Here is a 15,907-nt window from a genome sequence, read left to right on the forward strand (position 1 = left end):
GTCAAATCTAACAGAAACTAAAGAGCTTGCCTTCAGAGTTTGCTTGGGCCTAGAGACATGGCCACTTGCATGGAAAGTCCCCAAAGATACCATCCCTGCCATTCTGAAGATGTCTCAATCATCCCTTCACTTCTTCAGTGAAGAGTTATTTAGACTGTGTTGGATCTTTCCACACCATACAATTCAACGGACTCATATTCACCAGCTAAACAAGGATATTGGGTCTTTAAATATCAAAAGCCACATTTATATTAGGAGGAAAATATATTTTTACATTTCTAAAAGGCTTGGCAGAAGCCTGGATTTTGGTTTTTTGGTTTTTTGTGGGTTTTTTTTAAGACTTGTGACCATCAGTCTGGGAAGTGACCGGTCACCTAGTGGCCTGCTATTGAAATCTCTCTGGGACACTCAGTACCTTTGGTTTACAACAAAGAAAGGCTCATTCTGTCACTACATAAAAGGATCTTCTAATAAAAAAGCATCTTACCTGCCTCAAAGGAATATTGGAACAATGAATTAGATAATACCCTCAAAAAATACATTTAAGCAGTGCTGTAGAAATAGAAGATGCTATCTTATTGCCACTTTTTTTATAGACAATGTTGCTTATTTTTCTTGGAAAAGCTACCTTTTCATCAGGAAAAGTCAAAAAGCAAATATACTTAAAATGGCCACTTCATGGACTTAAAAATGTATTTGTGGCTAGATAGGTATTTCCCTCCTCCCTTCCTGCCCTCCAAGTCCAAGCGACCCCATGGGACCTGAGATTTCTGTAGTCAACAGTTGGGAGAAGAACTGAGACAGGCAATAGCACATATAAGCAGAAAACAGCCGAGAACCAAACTACAGAAACTTATCAGAAGAGGAGACCTTTGACAGCATGGAATTCAAACTCCATGCTATCCTAGTGAGAGGCTTGAACCCAGAAAAGTTAAGCAACATTCTGAACATTTTGCAGCCAGTTAGGAGCAGAGTTGTGGTAGTTCTTTAACACATTACCTAATGGCTGGAAGGAGAAAAGACAGTCTGCACTGCCTGTTTCAGCATTCCCACAGTCCAGAACCTGTCTCAAGCTCAAGTTCACCAATAGGGCACCCAAGCCCTGGGACTGTACTGCATGGGGGTGAGCAGTTAGGACAGACCCTCAAACCTAGTGACCTGGGCTCCTTCTTAACCCCACTCTACTTCCCAGGCAGGTAACCTAAGGCAAATCCTCTCTCCAAACTTAATTTCCCTCAGCTGTAAAACTAGATCTCATCAGTACGTACTCACCATAGGGTCGTGGAAAGGATTAAATGAGACTACAAAGACAGTGTTTAGCACAGTGTCTAATGATAATTGTTGCCTTTAATGTCTCTAGATAGCAAAATTAAATGAGGATTAAATGAGAAAATGTGCATAAAGTGCTCAGCAGGGTGCCTGACACCATAATAAGTGTTCAACAAATACTGGGAGGTATTATTGCTTCATACGTTCACGTGAGCATTCACTTCACACATGCTCATTGAGCCCTTCCGGAGTGCCAGGAACTATGCCATATCCTGGGGATTCCACTTCTCGAGCTCAACTTGCTCACAGTCAAAGGCAAGAGACAGACGTGTTTGAATAAATGCTCTGCATCAGGGGTGGGCAAACAAAGCCCACAGGTCAAATCCACTCCTGTTTTTGGCATGGTCCATGAGCTGAGAACCATTTTTACATTTTTAAATACTTGGAGAAAAAAATGAAATAAAGAAGAATATTTTGTAACATATGAGGAATACATGAAATCCAAATTTCTGGGTCCGTCATCAAGTTTTATTGGAGCACAGCCATACTCATTCATTTAGATATTGTCTATGATGGCTAACACCCTCTCACAGCCAAGTTGAATAGTTGCAACAGAGATCATATGGCTGGCAAAACCTAAAATGTTTCCTATCTGACCCTTTACCTGCCCTATATCCTGGTAAAGAATACAAGATAGATGTGCAGCGAACCGTGCTATGGAAGCACGTGGTAGGGGATTGGGGCCCCTCCTCACTCCATCTGGAAACTTGTTGAAGCTTCACTAAGGAGCTGAATCTTAAAAAATGAGTATAGGTTTTCCTTGTGAAAACTTAGAGTCATGGCCAGCAAGGAAAGTGCCAGGAAAATAGTGAGACCCAGGGTGCTTCTTTAAGCCAATCCTGACCTCACTGTCCTAGCAACATCCACAAATGCCATCACTATCCATTCTATGCAGGGTTTTAGCTGTCTAGTAATCTCCGCAACATTGTCCTAGATGCCAGAACAATTCTCTTCTCTCAGAAACATCACATAGAACTTTTCATCCCTCTGAGGTTTTCGACTTTCTGATGGAAATGAGATTTAATGGCCTCCTTAGGAACATGCTCCTTCCTTGTGTCCACGTCCGGTCTCATTAGCAGGTGTCACAGGACTAATCTGTAACTGCGACTGGTTCTCACAACTGGTGTGAAAACCACACTGGGTGACAAAGTTTTAAACTGAGATGTGCTCCGTGGAGAAAAAAGAGAAAAAAGAAATCCAACAGCAAAGGCAGGACTTAGCAGGTGCACCAAAATAACAAGGGGTAATGTGGGAAAAGCAGGCCGAGGGATGTGAAAGTCTTCTGATTCTGGGGCCAGAAAGTGAGCAGCACGGACAACCAGAGACATTCCCGAAACTTGAGACCTGGAGAAACGATGGCAAACGTACAAGTGACTTCGGTCTCCAGGGCCTATGACACAGCCCTGGCTTCCCTCGGTGAAGTCATTCGAAGCTCTGCTCTTGTCAACTCAGAGGCTGCCATAACTTTGAAGTCATGTAACAGAAACTCAGGGAGATAAACTCCAACCAAATATGAAATGCATCCTGGAAAAAAAGAAAAGAAAAGAAAAAGAAACAGAAACAAACAAAAAGCCCACGTATCAGTTTACCTTGTCCTCTCTGACTTAGAAGTAAGTAGAAGTTAATGATTGGGTGACAGCCCAGGGTAGCTCCACTCCCCAGTTCTTCCCACTTCCATACAACGCACATGAGTTCACCCCAGCTCTGCCAGGAACCCCCAGGGCAGCCGTAAGCATTATTCCATTCTTCCACCCAACTTCCCACCCAACCTTCATCCATCCACCAGCATATTGATGGAGAGCCTCTATGAGGCAGGCACACCAGCACTGGTGATACTATAGGAAATAAGACAGGAGTCATCCCTGTTTGCATGGAGCTTTCTGCAGAGCAGGGATGACAGAGTGATTGTCAGTGAATTGAATGTTCTAGAATGAGACAATCAAAGGACCTAATAGAGCCAAGCTGGGCAGGGTTTACAGTGAGGAAAAGGAAGAAAGGACAACTTCTCCCTGTGGACGGTTCCTTAGAAGTGGCTAAGCAGCATGATTTGTAACCATTATTTGGTAGCGTCAATTAAACAAATCTGGCAAGGGCGGGGGGCTGTGTCAAGGAGACAAATCCAAGCCCCATAACAATACTCAAACAACTCCCCCTGCTCCTGACTCACCCCTTCACAACTGGCTCTCTCCTCACTTAAGACAGGTGCTTTCCCAGAAGTCTCCATGGCACCCTGCAAATAGACTTCAGTGGGCATCCCACCAGGTCAGTGGAAATGCCCAGACCCATCTTCACACCAGCAGGGGATTACTGCTTGTGTTCCATCCTAGGAAGCTACAGAGCCTCCGATAAAACAAATGGAAAACTTTCATCTGTCCAGTCCCAGGTTCATTAGTTATGGTTAGACATATCTAAACCATGCATGTACAAACCCATACAAACCAGTACAAACCTATCCCAACTACAGGCATACAAATCTCACTTACTGAGTGACCCTGGGTGCAAAGAAATTGTGCGGTTTGGATTACTGGGATAAAGATTGAAGCCACTTGCATATTTATGTCCCCCAAACAATATTCACACATAAATCAAGCTCTATCATTTTGTAGAAATGCTTTTGGCTACAAAGCCCCTCACTGTTGCATTCTTCACTCACAAACTGTGTATTTTCTTAAATACAGAGACAAAGACAGCAAACCGTTCAACTACACAGGAAAATGTTCTTAATGCAACAAGTATTCTCCACGCTGCCAAACTCTAATGAAGTCAGAGAGGAAATATTCTTCCTTTGCCTCCCATAGAAAGAATGAGCATAAGTTTGAGAAAAGATGAAGGACCCACTTAAAACCTCCCTCACAATAGCCATTGAACAAACTGCCTGCTTTTTTGTAAGGAATGGCCACCTATAAATCTCTTTCCATAGAAATGAGTAATACTGTTTTTTTAATATTTATATGTGTGCCCAAAGTACACAAGACCTTATATAATAAATAATACTGTGCCAAACAAACAGTAAAGTCTCTGCTCTAAGGACCTTTACAATCAAACATCTAAATAAAACAAGAAGGAAAACTTCAGATGGAGCTGGAAATGGGAATTGAAAGTGGAATGCTTCAGTCAGTATATGTGTTCCTTCTGGTTTCAAGATTGTGCAAGGAGCAACAGTTGTAGAAAGAAGAGGGAAGAAAAGTATGAAAAAGAGAAAGCAGACAGTGACCAGTGGGAAAGTGAAATGTCTCTCTTCCCGGCCTCCATCACTTGGGCTATTGTTCAGCAGAAACTCCTTCACTAGGTGACCCAGAGCAGAGAGACTGGAGCAAAGGAGAGGTGATTCAGGTGGGGGTTGAGAGCGGAATCTCGGAGATAAGACTGGGTTGCAATCCTGGCTCTCACGGGGTGTGTGTTTTGGATCAAGATCCTTAATCACCTCCATAAGCCTCAGTTTCCTTATCCGTTAGATAGGGGAGCAATAGTGCAGTATAGTACTTGGACTTAACAGGGGTTCAGGAAGATTAAATGAAATAATAGAGAAAGTGCAGTGCCCAATATACAAAAAAGTTCTAAATAAATTTCATCTATGTGATTTTTATTTTACATAAATACCTTTGTCTTCATCTTGAAGGAAGAAAGGAAGTAGTCGAATGGTGTAGTGGTGAAGCACTGGCTGGCATCTGAAAGGCCTCGGGTTGGGCATCAGCACGGGCTAGTCATCTAACCACTCTAGAGCCAGTTTCCTGTAGAAGACAAATATATTGGACTAAACTATCTTAGAGCTCCCTTATATCCCTACAATAACTCCATAATTCTGAGATTAAAACCAGTAAGTTCCTATATCACATTTCTTGCCAAAATGCCAGGCACCATATGGGCTCTCTTGTTCTCTCTAATCTGGATTCAGTGTTGCCACAAATCAAATCATGTCTCTTAAGACATAGCTGATGAATTTAGACTAGAGTGTATGTGTTTGTCCTATTTCCCCAACAAGAACTAGAAGAAGGGGTCAATCTCTTTCTTCTTATACTTCAACATCAGTCACAAGAAGACCAGGATCTCTTGGTTCCAAAAGCCAACGGACTTTGGCCCTGCTCCAGGGATGAGATGGCAACCATTACCTTCTTCTTCGGGGGGTGGAGGGGGGAGTGCTCCATGAGCTGGAATTATGGCAATATATCCAGTTTACTTTGTGACATTTTCACAAATTTGATACCACTGAAATAAAAAATACAATGCTTACTCCGAACAATAAAATGAAGTTGGAACTGCATGAGTAATCACAAAAAAAGGAATCATGGAAATGTATCTTTTCTAGGAAAATATCTAACAATGGGTGCTCTCTGAAGCTGGGGGTTGTGTTTCTGAGTGGCATACATGCAATTTCAAGATATCGCTTGACTCGTGTTTCTCATAATCATCAATGCAATACTCTGGCTCCTTTGATAAAAGTTAGATATCGTTTCATTTCCTTACTGTTTCACAAACATTTTGAAATCCTGTAACAAAGGGTGATATGAAACGGATGTATGAGATTTATCTAAAATCCAATTGTGTTTAGCAATAATACTCCTTATAGAAATCCCCCTTGTATAAGATCCTATGTGATATATTTATATAGCAATATACAGTCGCCACAATCCATGATGTGAGTGATTACCTAAGCTGTGAGTGTTAATGTTGCCCTCCTCTCCCTTTCCTCTGGCTACTTGAGTCCCTTTTGAACATAGCTCATTTCTATGTAATCCACATCCTTTGTTGCATGTGCTCCTTCTCTCCCATATAAATTAAATTAAATTCCCTAACAGCTAAAGACGGAGCACGAACCAAGAGAAAACCGACTCTGTGTGTCTCCGCTGTGCTTATAATAATAAATGTTGATTTTTGTTCGGCTTCAGTTACTGAAGAACAGCCCCAACTTCTGAGAAAATACAAAAATAGTTCTATCGTACTGTATTAGCTTATAACGACAAGCTAATTGGTTGGCAGGGTATTGGTAAGATAAGTCCAAAAATCTGGGTTCCCATCCTAGCCCCATCACCTCCTCTATGTATCTGATGCCCCGTGGCTCATCAGTAAAATGAGAGATGGGATACTCCCCTCACAGGACCATTATGAGGGTTAAATAAAGTAATTTAGATCAATGAGAGAACACTATGCAAATATTAGCTGTGATTCTATAATTTAATCAATGCCGTCTCAAATCCTTTGTGGAAAGAGGTGGAATGGTTAAACAGAAATGATAGATGGAAAGATAGATAGAGATGGAACTTAATAATAATTCCCAATACCTGTATGATATTTTGTCATCACAAACTGAACTTTAAAAGTCATGGACCCTCTGCACACAGTTGTACAATGTGTGGCCCGTCCCCGGGCACACTTCCAGCTGAGAGGTTGAGTGTGAGGACCCAGCCCACACTTGCTCACATGGGACACGTCCTGATGCAGGACTGCGTCTCCCCCAAGGTACAGACACCTGTTTCTAATTTTCACAAAGCCCTCCTGTGTACCAGCAGGGAACCTGACAAGAATTATTGTCTGAAATCCTCAGACAATTCCGAGGGATATTATTGCTGCTCTCTTATAAATTAGAAACCTGAGACAGAAAGAACTGAAATGAACTGCCCAATTGCCCAAAGGATTGAAGCAAGAATCAAGATCTTCCAACCGTTTAGCCAGTGCGATGTCTAGCACACAATGGAAACCTAAGAGCAAAGGAACTCCCACTTAAGTAAGGAGAGGACTGATATAAAGTTGGACAAGACATGACAGACTCCATCACAGAGGTTAAACCTCCCTGCTTATTTCCACCAACAGATCCTAAATCCATAAATGGAGAGAAATCATGTCAAGAAACTGTAACACAAATCGAGAACAGACAGACAGAAACTCCACCCCATACAACACAAACACACAATGCTTTCCATCAAAATGCTTTAAATGCAATTCGAGGGACGTGTTAATAGGAACTATGATGGAAACACAGTATGATGTGTTTTCTAATTTCTGTCTATAAACTGATGGAGGATTCAGATGAATGCTCCCAGGTTGGGGTGGAATGCGGCCTCAGACCTGACAGGATCAGAGTTAGGGAGGGTGACCTTGAGGTGTGTGTTTTACAACTCTTCATGGCGACTCTGTCAGAGCACGCTGGCTGACATGGATCACCAAAGGCGGGGCGAGCAGCTACAGCTCCTGCATCCTGCAGGTGAAAACAAACAGAAAAGACCCAAGAGGTGCAAGCTGAAAGTTGAACAGAGCAGATCAAAGCCTGTAAACTGAAGAAATGATATCAAGGAGCTATTGATGGAGGCAAATGATCAAGGGTCCAGAAAGAATGAGAACAAGGAATGGCATATGAGTAAGGGGGAAGTCTGAACAAGCAGCAAGAAAAAAAAAAAAAGAAGAAGAAGGTGAGCCCTCCGTGTTCTTCCACATATTTTACTGTGGATGAACTAGTTTCATTTAAATGATCAAGGTCAGAAGGGACAAGAGGACCTAAGCTCTGGAGCCCTGGAAGGCCAAAGAGTGAATAAAATGAAATGTTGATATGGATAAATCTTCAGGTCGATGCTATGAAAGAGTCCTTAGGGGGTATGGGATCTTCCAAAGCTAAGGTGAATGGAGTTGGGAAGTAGAAAAACTATAGGAACATATATAAAAGGGGAACTCTAACACACAGCAGAGTAGCAGTCATTCACGCATCTGTTCATTCAACACACTTCACTGGGTACCCATTAATAGTATGCAGTAATAGTAGTAGCTAATACTTAGCACGTCTTCAGGGCCACACATTATACTAGGGACTTTCAAACTATTTAACTCTTGCTCCTTTTTGTCATCATAGAGAAGGAAACTGACGCACGGAGAGGCTAAGTAGTTGGCCTGGAGTCACTCAGCTGGTGAATGGTGTGAGCAGGATTTAAAGCCAGGCTCTCTGGATCCAGAGTTCATGCTCATGTCCTTACCTGTGATAACCTGCTACATTCTGACTCTCTGCTGGCTTTCATAGCTGGGGCAAGGCATGCTTCCTTTTGTTATAGGAATTGACCATTCAGTCAATAAATAGGAACACGGAGGAGAACGTCCTATATAAATCTCCAGTCAGTCACAGTTTTCCTGGGTAGGCCCAGATTTCTTTCTCCTCACTTGGGTCCCATCTGTGGAGAGTTTGCGCATTACAGGAGCCTAACAGCAGTATGAATCAGTATTCATCACTCCTCTACCCTTCTAATAATGGATTTGAATGATGCACATATAGTTTGAGCTCTTAGCAGGTATCTGGAATTTATTTCTGGTTTATCTGAAATCCTTTCTTGAAAAAGGAAGTCTAGGACATCCTATAGATTGCCAGTAAATAAATATAAGCCTCTGCCTGGGAACGGTTGAAGTTTTATGTAAGATGATCTCGGCAAAAGTCAAATGGCCTTTAAGAAGAAACTCTGAATAGTCTTATGTTAAAAAGTTTTTTTTATGAGCTGAACACACTGTAGGCATACTACTAAGAGGGACACATGTTCCAGAAAACTGTGCAGGAAACTCAGAGGCACTCCAACTGTTTTGCTTCAGAACCCCACATCACTGTTTCACGGATAGGCTCTGTGCCTTCTAACTTCAGCACGTACAGAGTACCCTTGAAAAAACAGCCTCATGCGTGTGTGTGTATAGCCCACAGATGTCATAAAGGACCATTCACAGATCTTAAACGCTCTTTAAATAAACTGTTCCAGTTATTATTGCTACATAACAAAGCACCCTAAAACACAGAGGCGTAAAGCAACAAGCAAAGCTTCTTTTCGCTCAAAAGTCGGCAACCAGAGGAGGGCTCAGTGAGGAACCCTGGCTGGGTTCTTCATCTCTGCTAGGGGATCTCTCCAGTATGTCAGTTCAAGGTCAGCTCAAGGCTACCAAGGCTTATGTCCCAAGAAAGAGAGCCAAGGGAAAGCTGTATTGTCTTTTATGGCCTTGCCCCAGAAGTCCTGCAGCCTTACTTCAGCCATATTCTATTAATCAAGGCAGGCAGTCACACCACCAGCTTTAAGGGGGTTGGGGGGAGGGGGAGATAGACTACACCTCTTGTATGGAAGTGACGAGGAAAATCACATGGGATGGAAAAGATCATACCTGTGATTTTTGCTGGAGTCTACGCTATGAACCCACAGGAAGAATTTGTTTCAGATCCTACACCAGGAATTAATGTGATACTACCCAAGAAAATGTTGGCTGAGCTTATGAAGCTGTGGATCTTGTTTCTCTTTTTTCCACTGGCTTCCAGAAAACTCAGAGACAAATATGTTGCCTTCCTCTAGCCAGACCTCTTGGCAAGCTTCATACATAACAACTTACCTTGTCTTCATGTTTGTTTTCCTACCATTATTCTCCTTTGGCTTCAATTTTCCTCACTTTTAAAACACCCTGTTGTTGTGTACATATTTTGTTAGGCTGCCTTAAACAAAGTGAGATATAAATTTTAAAATATTCTAAAAGCACAGAGAATCCACACAATGGGAAATAAATCTAGCTTTAAAAAAAAGACACCAAAGGAGTATATACCTCACTAATAAACAAAGAAGTGCACATTAAAACAAGGCTTCATTTTTTTTACTTATAATTTAATGTGGATCCTAAGCTTAGTGTTTGGTCCTTTACTATGAATTATTAAACTGACTTTCTTTCCTGTAGTCAGGGTTAGAGGTCAGGGTATCAATACTTTGACCAGATATCAGGTAAATCTCATATAACTTACTGTCCTAACCCTACCAAAATCATGTGGAGTTGAGAAGGAGAAGGATGTGAGCTTCTCTAACGGATGCCGATGCTTTGTATGTACCTGAGAGAAACGTGAACTTGCATAACAGTTTTCACAAAATAATTTGGTGATATTTATCAAGTGCCATAAACCTTGAGTAAGAGCTTTTCTATAAATATAAGAAATCTGTATTACACAAAAGGACCAAGGCATTTCCTATATGCATTAGGACATCATCCAGTTTTTTGTTTTGTTTTGTTTTGTTTTACTGTGGTAAAATATACACACACAAAATTTACCATTTTAACAATTTTTAAGTGTACTCTTCAGTAGTATCAAACACATTCACATTGTTAGGCAACGACTAACCATCTCCAGGACGTCCTCATCATTCTCAATGTAAACTCTGTACCTATTAAACAATAACTCTCCATTACTTCCTCCCCCCAGCCCCTGGTAAAAATCATTCTACTTCCTATCTCTATACATCCGACTATTCTAGGTACTTCATATATGTGGAATGGCACAATGTTTGTCATTTTGTGTCTGGTTTACTTCAGGTAGCCTGATGTTTCTAGATTCATCCATATTGCAGCATGCGTCAGAACGTCATTCCTTTTTAATGCTAATATTCCATTGTATGGATATACCACATTTCATCCATCCATTTGTTCATTCTGAATGCTAGTATACAAATACCTGCTCAAGTCCCTACTTTCAGTTCTTTGGGATGTATACTTAGAAGTGGAATTGGCTTTGGTTTATTTTATTTCAATGAATAATTAGAAGGAATCATCATGTACAACAAATAAGGGAACTGCTAACTAAATTATGGTACATATTCTTAATATCTGTCTTCTTTCAAAATGAGGACTCTGGAGACCTCACAAGTTGCTTCCAGCCTGCCCTCCGGAGACCCTTGTTCTCCAATCCCTACCCCTGCCTCCATCACAGAACAGGTCCCACCATCTTACAGTTCCCTTGAGTGTTTCCCCTAGTAAGTCTCTGTCAAGACAAAGATTTTCTCTTCCATCCCTGGTCTCAGTTCTTCAATAACTGGCGCATAATACAAGCTTGAGTAGTGTTGATCGGATGAAAAGTAGATTAGCTAGAAATGGGAGGTCAGAAATTACCTCATGGTAAATATGATTCAGACATTTACCAGTTGATTGTAAAAGCCTTATCAAGGACATGAGCCTGGACCCTAATTTGGAGACTACAAATTGAAAATTTTAGAAATGATAGGAAAATCTTGGAAGTGGGACTCTACTTAACATCTGAAGGCATTAAGGTGGGTTGCTTTATTTTAGCATTTAATATACAGAGAGAGAGAGAAAGAGTGAGATTCTTGAAAGACCTGGAATCTTTTAGGAGGGCCAGGAGACTCGTTCTCACCCAGAAGCATTCACATATACACATTACTCTTTCCTGTCTATTCCAATGAATGTGCACACAAATATACACACCTATATTCAAAGATAATAAATGTGTCCAATATTCTAAAATTCCAGAGCTACTAGAGATTTAATAGCCATAATATATCTAACCCACTCTTAAGTCTTAAAAAAATAAATTGACTTTTAGTAGTATATATCAGTAAATCCCAATCTTATTCAATCTAGATCCTCCCTTTTTTCATTTAATAGCACATCCTCTTGAATATTGAGTCAGGCCTTTATTTAATGTCACTTCCTCCAAGAAGGCTTCCCTGATCTACCCACCTCCCCAATCTTCTTCCATGGATTGATTTACTCTTCATGTCCTTGACTATCCCCTGACATGTCATGTATTTAATCTTTCTTTTGTTTCTGTCCTGTCCCTTGTTTTAGAAGGTATACTCCTTGAAGACAAAAGCTTTTATTTTTATTTTTTTTATTTTATCCTAGGTGCCTAAAACACCATATGGAATATAATAACAATTCAATAAAAATTTGTCATGTCATGTATTTAATCTTTCTTTTGTTTCTGTCCTGTCCCTTGTTTTAGAAGGTATACTCCTTGAAGGCAAAAGCTTTTATTTTTATTATTTTTTTATTTTATCCTAGATGCCTAAAGCAGCATCTGGAATATAACAACAATTCAATAAAAATTTGTTAAATGACCATATATAAAGCTAAACTTAAAAATCAAGAACTAAATTATATATACAACACACACACACACTTACGTGTAAATACACCAATACTTAATAGTAACATCAAAATTATAACATTGGTGGGATGCCACTGGTTTCTTCCATATTCTAAGGCTGTAGTTAGTAGTTACATTACTTTTAATCATGGGCAATGTACCTGGGTAGGGGATTTCCAGAGTGGGCAGTTTGCTACCAAGAATTCTCATGTTTGAACTTTGGTAAATGCAAAGCACTCTAGAATCTTTTCTTCGGCTTTGTGATCTCAAATAGTTGATCTTTTTCACAACCTGAGAGATCACTCCCCTATGGAACACCCATTAACCTTGCCTACAAAAGACTAATATATAAACCCAAAGGCAACTTACGTCTTTAAGAAATTTAACTGCCGGGGAATCGTACTGTATCTCATTGATTTGGTGATTATAGAATCAAATTAATAATATTTAGTTTTAAGATTCTGATGTTTATTTAATGTGATTGATTGTTCTTTTTGGGGTCAGGGAGAGGAAGCCTGCTGGCCAAGTGATCCCCTCCTAGTCAGAGCTGGGATGTAGAGCAGTGTGCCTCTGTGACTTTACCAGCTTCCATTACTGACCATCTACTTTCTTTTCTGATTGCCATGTGTTTTCTTATAACATGTTAATACAGCTTAACCCACAATAGCTTTTGACAAACTAATAGAGCCAGTTTTATTGTACTTTCTGTTTCTGGATCTGAGCAGTATCTGTATTTAAGTCATGTTTTGCATATATCCAATGTCATTACTATGCTTTGATTTTATAGATAATTCCCAGAGACTGAGGAGTACCTTCTTTTCACTTTTGCCTACATTAGATTTATAAAAAATAATTTCTAAAGTGAGGATGGCAAATAATCCACATTACGAGAAGTTCCTTTTTATATCATGTTTTTAAAAATAGAAATGGGGACACCTGGGTGGCTCAGTTGGTTAAGCAGCTGCCTTTGGCTCAGGTCATGATCCCAGCGTCCTGGGATTGAGTCCCACATTGGGCTCCTTGCTCGGCAGGGAGCCTCCTTCTCCCTCTGCCTCTGCCTGCCACTCTGTCTGCCTGTGCTCACTCTCTTTCCCTCTCTCTCTCTCTCTCTTTCTGATAAATAAATAAAATATTTTAAAAATAAATAAAATAAAAATAGAAATGTTTCACAGTCCAAGTGTCCATCAAATGATGAACAGATAAAGAAGAGGTGCTGTATATATACACAATGGAATATTACTCGGCCATAAAAAAAAAGAATGAAATCTGGCCACTTGCAACAATGTGGATGGAGGTAGAGAGTATTGTGCTAAGCGAAATAAGTCAGTCAGAGAAAGACAAATACCATATGATTTCACTCATGTGGAATTTAAGAAACAAAACAAACAAGCAAAGAGAAAGTGAGAGAGAGAGAGCAACAAATCAAGAAACAGACTCTTAACTATAGAGAATAAACTGCTGGGTACCAGAAAGGAGGTGGGTGGGGTGATGGATGAAATGGTTGGTAGAGATTAAGAAGGACACTGGTGTTGAGCACCAGGTGTTGTATGGAAGTGTGGAATCACTAATATTGTACACCTGAAAGTCATATTACACTAATATTACACTAACTGGAATTAAAACTAAAACTTTTTAAAATATGCAAAAGTGCTTCAGAACTTATAACAGGGTCCCAGCTTAAATCTGAATATGTTCTTCTCAAATTTAGTCTATCTGGACATTGCAAAAAGACTAGTGGTGCAGCTCACCAGTGATCTCATTTAATAATGACCAATGTCTTTCCTAGGAAAGAACTCATCCTCAGGATAGTGTCAATGGTCTGGATTGGAAGGAAGACATGAATGAGAACATAGCATGTGACTGTCACTCAGAATTTCCTCCAGCCCTACCCGTGGCAGGTTACACCCACAGGAACCAAAATACTTCTCTCTCTGAAGCTTCCATGTGACCCCCAGACTACGACATAGCAGCAACATTGGCACTAGTGGTGGCCAGGTGGTGGCAGCTCTGTGCACATTATCTCCATGGAGGGTGACAGCTTCAAAGCCCTATATATCAAGGGCATTGAGGTCATTATCCTCATTGCCCAGCATTAAGTAACAAGAACATCGGCAGCTGTGGTACTTGAGGTGGGCGCTGGTGTCACAGCTGAGCGTGGCATCCACAGTAACTGGAGTCATCGTTACAGGAAGTCAGAAGATATTTCTCTTAGAGACCTTTAGACTAGGTCACCAAATCTGAGAGAGTTGAACTTTCTGTGGACCAAGTGAGAACAGATACACAGAAACATTGCTCTGTGACTATTGTTTTAGTCTCCTTTACCAAGGTAGATGTAGCCTGGGAAATTCAGATAACACACCTAGAAATTCCATCTCAGTTGGATAGCACTTATGGAAAATGACTCATTCTCAGATGATAGAAGACCAAGTAATCACTATTATTCCTATTAACATCAAGCTATATCTACCTACTAAAAACAGTTATTTCAAAATTTGGGAAAATTTATTTTAAAAATGCTTAGTACAAATGACATAAACATCCCTCCTGCCATTCAAAAAGAACATTAATATTTTGTCATATGTGCCCTAAACCTTTCTTTATTAAGAAAAAGCACTGCTGTCAAAGATACTGTCCCCTACACTCTCTTCGCCAATGCCTTTCCCATCCCTCACCTTCTGTCCCAACAGGAAACAATGGACGCAATTTCTAAATATACAACAAATAATATAACACATTATTTATGGATACAGAAATACAAAGCAAACGTATAAATACAATGAACAGATATATACCAAGGTGAAATTCTAAAATAAGGGATGGGAGCAGAATGCTTTACTCTTCCTATAAATACTGCAAAGTGTAAAGAAACTGATTTCTTTTGAATTCAAGGAAAAGTAATCAAGGACAGTTGAACACTTTATAGAAAAGTATTGCACAGCCATAATCTCACTCCTCCTTTTCAGCTGAGTGTGAGAACATGATAGAAGGAAATTGAGAGCTGGGAACCAGAGATAAAACACTTTCCTCCTTCGGCAATTCTTCCTTTTCAGAACCTGGAAGAGGAGGAGACCAGGAGAGACCTGTAGTCAACGGAGCAGTGAGTAGCTGGAGGCACCATGACACCAGTCAATCCTAAAGGATAAAGCAAATCCCAGGGCATGGCTTTTGATTCCAAGCCAAGCAATTCAAGGTCAGCTACAAAGGCATTCTAATCGAGGCCAACATGTGTCTGATTACCATAAACAGATATTTCAGTAAAGTTAGTTAAGTTACCCAGTTTTTCCATAATCTTTCCATAGTCTTTATTTGCTTTAAGAGTGGCTACTAAGCTTCAGTTAAGCACAGTAGTCATTAAAAGTATTGAATAAGGTTTTCAATTGAAGAGTAAAAATATACAAATTGGGGATTATATATCAGGGGTCAGATTTCTAATTAAACAAGGAGATTAAGCCTTTTATCTCTGCTCCTTCCTAAAATCCAACGAATATTAATATTAAAGGAATAAAAATATATTAACTCATGTTTTCAGAGCACCGGTAAGGGCTTGGCAACTGACCCTAGATTGAGAAGAGAGAGGGCAAGTCTCCCAGCAAGCAAATCACAGAAAACAAGATAGCAGAGAAGAGCAGAAGAGAAGTATCAGTATAGCTCTGGAAGCTAGAAAAGAGGTGACCTTGTGGTAACTTACTTAGTTAAAGAGGAAGGACT

The 15,907-nt window shown here is 40.2% G+C and overlaps 2 long non-coding RNA genes across 2 annotated transcripts in view; one reads left to right on the plus strand and one right to left on the minus strand.

Moving 5' to 3' along the window:
• LOC116583522 overlaps positions 1 to 12,393 on the minus strand; it is a 42,054-nt gene extending 29,661 nt beyond the window's left edge. The window contains exons 1-2 of the long non-coding RNA XR_004282755.1: positions 12,361 to 12,393; positions 11,203 to 11,273 (exon numbers count right to left, since the gene is read on the minus strand). This is a non-coding gene — a long non-coding RNA (uncharacterized LOC116583522). The remainder of the gene's footprint in view (positions 1 to 11,202; positions 11,274 to 12,360) is intronic.
• Positions 12,394 to 12,499: 106 nt separating this feature from the next.
• LOC116583532 lies at positions 12,500 to 15,440 on the plus strand. Its single transcript, XR_004282766.1, has 3 exons — positions 12,500 to 12,619; positions 13,986 to 14,268; positions 15,250 to 15,440. It is a non-coding gene; the product is annotated as an uncharacterized LOC116583532 (long non-coding RNA).
• The last annotated feature ends 467 nt before the right edge of the window (positions 15,441 to 15,907 follow it).

Source organism: Mustela erminea, chromosome 2, assembly GCF_009829155.1.
Source record: "Mustela erminea isolate mMusErm1 chromosome 2, mMusErm1.Pri, whole genome shotgun sequence".
In the NCBI taxonomy this organism is placed as follows: domain Eukaryota; kingdom Metazoa; phylum Chordata; class Mammalia; order Carnivora; family Mustelidae; genus Mustela; species Mustela erminea.